Raw genomic sequence first — 9478 nt, 5'->3', positions numbered from 1 at the left:
TTTCTTAATTTTAAATTTAACATTTTATTCTTATAATAAAATACATTTTTCCTTCTTCTATTTGAAAACAAGTCGTCTTCAGTGACACCTAAGCCATATTACTTCGCCTGACGAGGGTTTTTGGTTTTTGCCAACCAATCGTCCGAAACATTAGCATGTTCAGTGTTGCGACTATGTAATATTTGTCTATATGAATAAAAATATATTTTGCTCTTTTTTATTGAGCACTCTTAAAAACTTCGTTTTAAATCATGAGTCATTATTCTTGAACACTTTTAACTTGGTGTGTTTATATATATATATATATATATATATATATATATATCGTTAGTAAACAATTCCAATACCACAAGTATATTTATATAATATTCTTATTATTTTATTGGTTGAATGGTACGTCAAAAAAGTGTACTTTTCTTATGGTTTTATATGGATCTCTGATGAGTTATTTGGTCAATCTATGTCATTCAACGAAACACGTGTAAGACGTACCATACAGCCAATAAAATAATATGAATGTTATTTCAATACACTTGTGGCATTGAAATTGTTTACTAACGATATCTATACTCGGAAAGTGCAAATCCATTTTTATTGAGCTAAAATAAATTGAGCTATATATATATATATATATATATATATATATATATATATATATATATATATATATATATATATATATATATACTAGCATTTCAGCCCCACGTGGTCCGAGTGTTTGACGGTGTATGCTGAGCAAAAAAACAAAAAACAAAAAAAAAAAAAGGTCAATTTTTTAAAACTTTGCTCCTATTATGACCCCTTAACATTTATTGTTTTGGGCTCTAATCAAGTTATTAAGTTATTAAGTACCCTGTATATCAAATTTCGAGTCTGTAGACTAAAAATTGACAGAGTTATTGTAAAGGGAAATGTACACAGACAGACGCACAAACACGTTCACTTTTATAGATATACTAACATTTCAGTCCGGCGTTGCCCAAGTGTTTGGAGGTGTATGCCGAGCAAAAACAAAAAAAAACAAAAAAACAAAACAAAGAAAACGGTTATTTTTTTTAAACGTTGACCTTATTATGACCCCCTGAACATTTATTGTTTTGGGCTCAAATCAAGTTATTAAGTTAGATCCATGTCCAAGGAACCTATATCTATAATTTCAAGTGTTTAAACCCAAAATTGTCGGAGGAGTTTGGTAGAGTTCTCAAAGGTCAAATCGTTGAACTTTTACCCCTTGAAAGCCAAATTTCTAACCGAAAACCGATCACATAGATTTTCCCAAATCTCAATACACTGTATATCAAATTTCGAGTCTGTAGACTAAAAATTGACAGAGTTATTGCGTGGGGAAATGTACACAGGCAGACACACAGACAGACACACAGACACGCAGACACGTTCACTTTTATAGATAGATAGATAGATAGATTTGTTTAACAAAAATATATACGTATACATAAATATATATGGAAGCAATTTTGTGTTTACTATAAACTTTTTTCGCAAATATTATGCAAGTATAAATCATGTAGAATATCTGCATGAATATAATTACACATAATAGTTAACTAAAGATGATCATCCCATTAAAAAAACCGAAGCAACTAATAGGGAATTAATTAAAATGAATGTTTAAAAGAATATGCAAATTAGCTAGATCGTTTGCTAGTGAATGCAATTCCAAAACCAAGATATAAGAAAATTGTATTTTCTTTTTAAATAAATAGAAAAGAGGGGTTTTTAATATGAATATCGATACACACAAAAGAAAACCGAATTTAAAGAAGTATAGAAGATATACATATATATATATATATATATATATATATATATATATAGTGAATGAATGACAAAAGTCTATACTCTAAAGTTCATGATGTTGACCGTCTTATTATTTATTTCTTTAATTCAGTTGACATATCCATATCTATGAAAATAACATCAATAATTATAATCTATTACACATGTTTGCATATACGAAACTAAATATATATATATATATATATATATATATATATATATATATATATATATATATATATATAAGATGATATATGGAAAAAATCAAGTGAAGAGTTCCAATCATGTATATGACACTCTCACTTTCTCTTCATCTCTCTCTTTCTCATCTTGCTTATTTGTCTCCTTTTTACACGTATTTCCCTCAATCATTTTTTTTCCCCAATTTTCTCAACGTCTCCATCCCATTTACAAGTTCTCATTTCTTACCCTGACGCCTGGTCCCATTTCCTTCCCCCTTCTTCCCTCCTTTTGTTTGCTTTTCCCTCCTCTTTTCGGTTCATCAAAGGCCATCCCTGAAATGAATGATCTGTAATACTCATGCCATTTCCAATCAATCACGTCAACGCTTTTTTTTTCTCTAATCAGGGGTGGGGATGAGGGGGTGATGTAAATAGGAATCAATAAAGACAGGTGTTTCTCTTTGAAATTCAAATCAGGTACAATCGAATCTCTAACCTGTTTATTAGGGGGGGGTAATTTAATTATCTACTGCTTATATCAATATTTATTTTCGTATGGTTCTAATTGTTATCTGAACAAAAGAAAAACTTGGCTTTCTTTCTATTTTACAAACATTTGTAGTTAACATGTGGCACTTACATACATACATACATACATACATACATACATACATACATACATACATACATAGGCATTACACATATTTATTTATGAAAATCAGACTTGTTCAGTTATGGAAGGCCACACTTACCTACAATCTTTTATGTTTCACCAGCTAACCTCACATATTTATAGATGATGCAAACACAAACAATTACCAATTAAATTTAGTTAAACGATGCATGCATAACATGCAATTAATAATAAATAAACACAATAAAGAAAAATAATTACTTACACTAACAGTAATAGTAGAACTAAAGCTATCACTGATAATAATAACTAGTTTGATCTGTGCAAATTCCACAGCAGCATTTTTCATATGTAATATATTGCTATTGGGCATTCTGTAGACGTTCAGTGTGAATGGTGATACCGAGATATTATTGTAGCTCTTTTGTTAAAACTGTAAAAGTATTTTCTAAATAATATGGTTAATGTACGTAGTGCCAGAATATCTCTGGTTATTACAATTTATCTCCAATATCCTTCTAGGAGTCATTGACATATTTCCATTGTATGAACGCCCAGTGTGAACGTAAACCCGCAATATCATTATATCATCTTTAGACAGAACAGCTACTACACTTGGATCCCAGCAAGAAAACCAAGAAAGTATATTTTAGTTTCACATATGGTCCAAAAAGCGACATATTTTTCAAGTTTAATTTTTTTTTACATTACATCTTCAGTGATCAGAAGATTGTATTTATTATAAAGGAGGATAGAAGGTGATAGGATACGAGTATTAAACCATTGTATGTACAGAGTAGAATGATAAAATTGTTACCATAAAGAAAACAACACTACAGCTTTATTTATAAACTTTTATTGAAAAAAATCAAATCAGGTAACTTGATTATGTAGTAGAGCTGACATCTATTCAATGTAGCTGCTTTCAGCCTCAATCACCGCCTCGATACAGGTTTGGAACTAGGAGCATGCCTTTCCCACAAGCGCCGGCAGGAGCTCGGCAAATACTTGATGGATGGCGGCGATCAGGCTGGCTTTGGTGTTGTGGGAGGTCATGTCGGTGATGTTCTCGACATATAATCAAACGAAGTAGTCAAGTCGGTTCAGATTGGAAGAGAAGGGTACAAAGTCATAGCTCTGGGTCTCTTTGAACTTGTGGGCCAGTGCCGAGTCCTGCTGCCACACCCAGGGTCTGTCAGCGGCCACCTGATTCCACCAGGGGATCACCACACTCTTCAGCACATTCAGGTACACTTTGATGTTGACTTTCAAACCGATTTTGAAGATGTGAGATGGCGTGATGTGACCCTCCATTGAAACGATATCAAAGACCATAACTGTAGCCGGAAACTTTGTTAAGCTGTGCCCTCAAGTTTTGAACTGTCTGAAGTTGCATTTTGAAGGTGCTGGCAATGATCTTGTTGTCATAACTTGGATCGGTAGAGAGCATGAATTGTATAGCAGCGCAATTCTGATCTCACTCATTGAACGTTGCGTCACTTTCAGACATGATACAAGGCTCTTATCAGTGTTGAGATTTGTATGCAACTGGCCAACTAGTAGATGAAGAAAACCGGCTTTCATCAAATAGAAATGAAACCATGTCGGTTTTTCTAGGGCGACAATTATATCGTTCCACTAATAGTCCGAAAAACCTAAAAAACTAAGGAAGATTGTGATAAAGGGAAAAACTGGAAGTATATATCGGACGGCAATGATGAAAATCCTTGAATGTGGAAACCAACCAACCTAAACTACACACTCTACTAACTAAGTACATGGAAACTGCAACAGAAGTAAAATAGATGAAAAAAAAAAACTCGTATTAAATCCGACGACCCTCAACTATCAATTTTTCAATTTTGATACCTTAGCAGCCCTTTTTTTCAGATGAAAACGGATTAAAAAGTTTTCCATATATCCTTCTCCCAAAATGGCATCAGCCTCGACTATAGTTGTGAAGGAACAAGGCGGGAAAGCACTAACTAAACTTTAAGTGGATGAGTGTGAAGAGTATTAGAACCTTGGAGAGGCTTATTGCCACCCAAATTTTAGTGAAGACCAATGATCATTGCCAATGAGAAATCATTGGTAATTAACTATTGCGATAACACAAAGTTATTTGTAAAAATTATTGAAAGAAGGTGAAAGTACTGGAAATCTGGAGAGACTTGGTTATCACCCAGACTCTAAGGAACACTACTGGTTATTATTAGCAGCGATTAAGTTAGCTTGTGTGAATTTTGACAAGGATCACTCTTAGTGCATGTCAGGATAACCCAGATCTGTAAAACAGAATCGTTGCCAGGGTTGAATGAGAACTGGGTGACAAGGCAGAGGCAACAGGTCAAACGCCGTAAACAAAAGTCCAACGATGATGAATGATGTTAAGTTTTTGAACAAGAAAAATAAAGGTTTTCAAATCAATCCCCCCCACGCTCCCGAGAGGTAAAAACACGTCCAAATGATGTTTAAAACTGACAATCTCAACGAATGTTACCGAGGTCTCTGCCTGTCTGTATCACTTATTTCTCAAGTTAGACAATTAAGAAGGTTAACAATTATTTAGTTATTTAATCTCTCTCTCTCTCTCTCTCTCTCCCTCTCACTCCATTAAGTTCATTCTCTTCAAATAAAACCTTGAAGAACCTCAGCGAACGTCTCCTTGTGTCTTTCAGGCATGAAAAGTTATATTCGTCCAAGTTAAACAGAGGAGACGGTCAACAGCTACTAGACGCAATGGCCATACATGAAACGGCAATGACGAAAAACAGCGATGAGAATTGAAACGCTAACATAAAGACTTAGTTGGCTTATTGATTGCTCACTGCTGAAAACATTACATATAGATACCTGTCTAATCCCGTGACGGTCGTTTAAACATCTAAGCCTACTATTGCTGAACCTGAAGACCAAAATTAATCGTATAAGGGTTTAGATTTTGCAATGAGCATCAGTCTGTAAGAAGCTATACCCTCTAAGCCCTTAAAAAAAACATTTGTAAAGTTTTTCATCAACGTTCATGAACAGTCTTCATATTTATCATCTCAGTGTGGAAATCAAATGAAGTATTCTGTCGAGCAAAGTTTTTATTTTTTTCTTTAAATTTTATATCATATCTAAAAGTTGTTTACGACCTAATAACAGCCACAGGACACAAAAACCCGCGTTCCATTATTGGCGATGAACTTTCACCACTATTTATACTTTCTACAGTTTCAAATTTCTAAGAAAAAAACTCTCAAGCTACTTTCCCCTCTCCTTTGACTAATAAAATTTAAGCAGATTCGGTATTTAAAAATATTAAAATTACATTTTCTGACAGGTCGACAGTTTTTAATAAATAAAAGTGACTTTCTAAGAAAGTCACTTTTATTTATTAAAATATCACTTATATCACTAAAATATATATTACAATAACATCCATCTAGATATGCAGGGCTGTAGATATGAGATTTGGTGCGGTTGTTTTGCTTATGGCATATTCACATTTTTTCGGATTATTTAATGCCAAATCTGATTATTTTGATATTTCAAGTTCTTGGTGTTTGGTTTGGTTGTTTTGTAGAGAAAAGTTGTTGTTTTGTTTTTATTTTTTTCAAAGCATGATTGAGTTTTGCAAAAGAAGAAAAAACAATGACATCAATATTTGGTGTATTTTTCGTCAAGAAACCGATATCTTCAAGAAGCCTGATCTGGTAGCATCAAAAGCAGATATGTGGAGTTTTACTAATATATATATGTGTGTGTGTATGTGTCTGTCTGTCTTTGTAAATATTATTTTAATTGTTTTTCATTAAATCTATAAAAGTGAGACTATGTGTGTGTGTGAGGACACTTTTCAACTTATATGCCCAACGAAGTTTTCATATACAGACATGTTAACATTTTTTTAATCCTTTTTTATCCGAAAAATGGGCTGCTAAGAAGTGAACTGTTTAGAAAACACACACACACACACACACACACACACACACACACACACACACACACACACACACACACACAAAAAAAAAAAAAAAAAAAACCATAATACTAGCATGCACATGTTTCAGTTTTTCCTTTTGTTTGACTTCATTTTTTTTAAGAATTTAACTTTACGTGTAATACCGGGCAACGCCGGGTACATCTTCTAGTTATTAAAGGAAGCAAGATAATGCTATATTTGTAAAAGTATTGTATGTAAATTACTTCGAAAACGCATGTTTCATTTATAAAGCCAGGAAATCGTTTATATTTAACAATTTTAAAGCATCCAATTTCTTTACAAAATTAAAATTCTGTCACGAAGTAATAAAATAAATATGGCCAACTAACATCTCTCTCCTTCTTTCTTTACAAACACTGTTTTAAACCGGAAGGAATTCAACAGGGAATAAATATTAGCGTACTTACATTCATGCAACGTTTTTTAAGTAGTTTTTTTTTGTTGTTGTTGTTGCAAATTATGGTTTAATTTCGAAAATATTATTTTTAAAGATAATTTAATTATTACTTATTATTAATAATTTAATTATTAATGAAACGTTTTTCATCCAGGATTATCAACATTAATTATTGCATAAAAAACATAATCTTCAAAAATCAACTGTGATTCTGAAGCTTTTAAATTGATGAATACAGACTATTTTCGGCTTTGAACTAGAATTTAATAGCAAAACGTCAAGTAATATGGTTTACTTGTGCTCATAAACATGTAATGCCGTATACAATTCGTAGAAACCTTCAATCACTTGTCGGAAATGACAATCTTTGCACACGATTCTGCGTTAGTTTAGTTAAGCGGGAGTTATATTTTCCTTTCTATGTTCAAATACACTCAAGTCACGACATTTACTATGAGAAAAACACATTTACTTGCTATGATCTCCGTGTTTTTTCTAGAACGTTCTGTCATCTTTTGCTACTCAACGAAGAAAAACAGTTCTTGAAGATTCAACCCTAAACCCGACCAGCCCACAATGTTCTGGAGTCTGTCAGTTAGAAGATAAGACTGTTAACAGATTCTTTGGGTGGAATTACGGGTGGTGTTTTACTTTGTTTGTTTACATATGGGTCGGCTTCTCCACTTAACTCATGAAGGGAATATTGTTTTGAATACCGATGGTGCTTCTTTTTTTTTTTTTTTTTTTTTTTTTTTTTTTTTTTGGCGGAGAGGGTATCCAAATGAAAAGAACATACAAAAAGATTGTAAAAAAATGTTCAAAACGTATTGTGACTAGGGTTCCAAACCGGTTTTCATGTAGTGATAAGAAAAACTGAAGCTGATTTGCTAAAAAAAAACAACAAATTATATTTTGTCCCCGTCCCCAGTAGGGTAACGATGGCAAACATGTCATTGTCTGCACAAGTAAGTGGTTATTGTTTGGAGGACTTACTATTTAATGACGTCTCCTATAAAATCACTAAATTATCTGTAATGAAAAACCTTTGTTGTAAAATAATACTGGGACACGATTTTTTCCAGCAACACTCACAGATTGAAATTCCATTTGGCGGTTCAATGCCCACATTGAAAATTTGTGGATTCTTTTAACAATAACAAATTAATTGTAGAATTGCTTTTTTATTCGTTGCATCTTTAATTTCATTTATTTTTGTGTGATGGTGTACAGATTTACAGCCTTGATTATATTTTCAAATACTACACACTTGCATTAAGAATTTAATGACAAAACGACAAGTAATATGGTTCACTTGTGCTCGTAAACTCCAAGAAAAACATGTAGTCCCGTATATATAAAAAAAAATCATAGAAGCCTTCGATAACTTGTCAGAAATTACAATATCTGCACGCGATTCTGCGTTAGTTTACTTAAGCTGGAATCATATTTTCCTTTCTATGTTCAAATACACTCGAATCACGACATTTACTTGCTATGATATCCGTATTTTTCTAGAACGCTCTGTCATCTTTTGTTACTCAACAAACGGTCGACTGCTCGGTTCTCAGTGCAAGCGCCACTAAGAATACAATTGCAAATTAATGGCTGACGGAACGAGAGCATGTTACTCTCATTGATTAAATAAAGGGTTCCGTTCGAAATTCCGTGCAGATTCCAAAGTTCGAAGGTTACATCGGCCGAATCGAGACTATCGGCTAGAATCGAGGCCATTTTACTATAAGATGGAATAGTGCAACTTGGAAAATAATACATTTTTCCATTTTTTGTTTTCATGATAGGTTTGGTGCCTAATCAATATCAATTCATCAAAGAAAAAAAAAAATAAGTTCTTAAGGGTGGGTACTGATTTAAGTTTGCCACAAATCGGTTTATAATCGGTTTTGAGAATGATGGACACTGAAATCCCAGGAATCTGCACAGAACTTCGAACAAAATTTCATTTATTTAATTCACAGAGGTAGCATGTAGTAATATGCATTGATCTATGGTGAGAAGTCGTACGATATCTGATTGGTCAGTTGAAATAAGGATATACACAGAAAGACTGAAACTGTGTTGTCTTGTTAGAAGTGACGGGCCAGAAACTGGGGCGTTTGAGGGAGGGGGCCTGCAGGTTGATGCTTTCTTCTGTACGTCTACAATGTGTATGCTTCCAAATATCCAATGTCTGGTCAACATTTGGGAGATATTAACAAGGTTAAGTGTAGATGCTGTATTTTCTAAATTATGAACCACTTATGCACTTTGCATACATTGGCTTATAACCCAATTCACACTTACTAACTCTCGTTAACGAATATTTGGTAATATAATCCCAAGAATAGAATTCCTGATTTTCTTTGATGACTTTTCTATTTTACTTGTTTTTATTACATTTGATTTAATGGAATACATTTTTTTAACTAGCAGGGCACCGAGTGTTGCCCGGTCATAAAGTACGCTTGTATATGATATTTTAA

Source organism: Euprymna scolopes, chromosome 2 (genome assembly GCF_053919585.1).
Source record: "Euprymna scolopes isolate OS-2025 chromosome 2, ASM5391958v1, whole genome shotgun sequence".
NCBI classification, from domain to species: Eukaryota; Metazoa; Mollusca; class Cephalopoda; order Sepiida; family Sepiolidae; genus Euprymna; species Euprymna scolopes.
The sequence above is the reverse complement of the archived record's forward strand: the minus strand, read 5'-3'. Positions refer to the sequence as shown.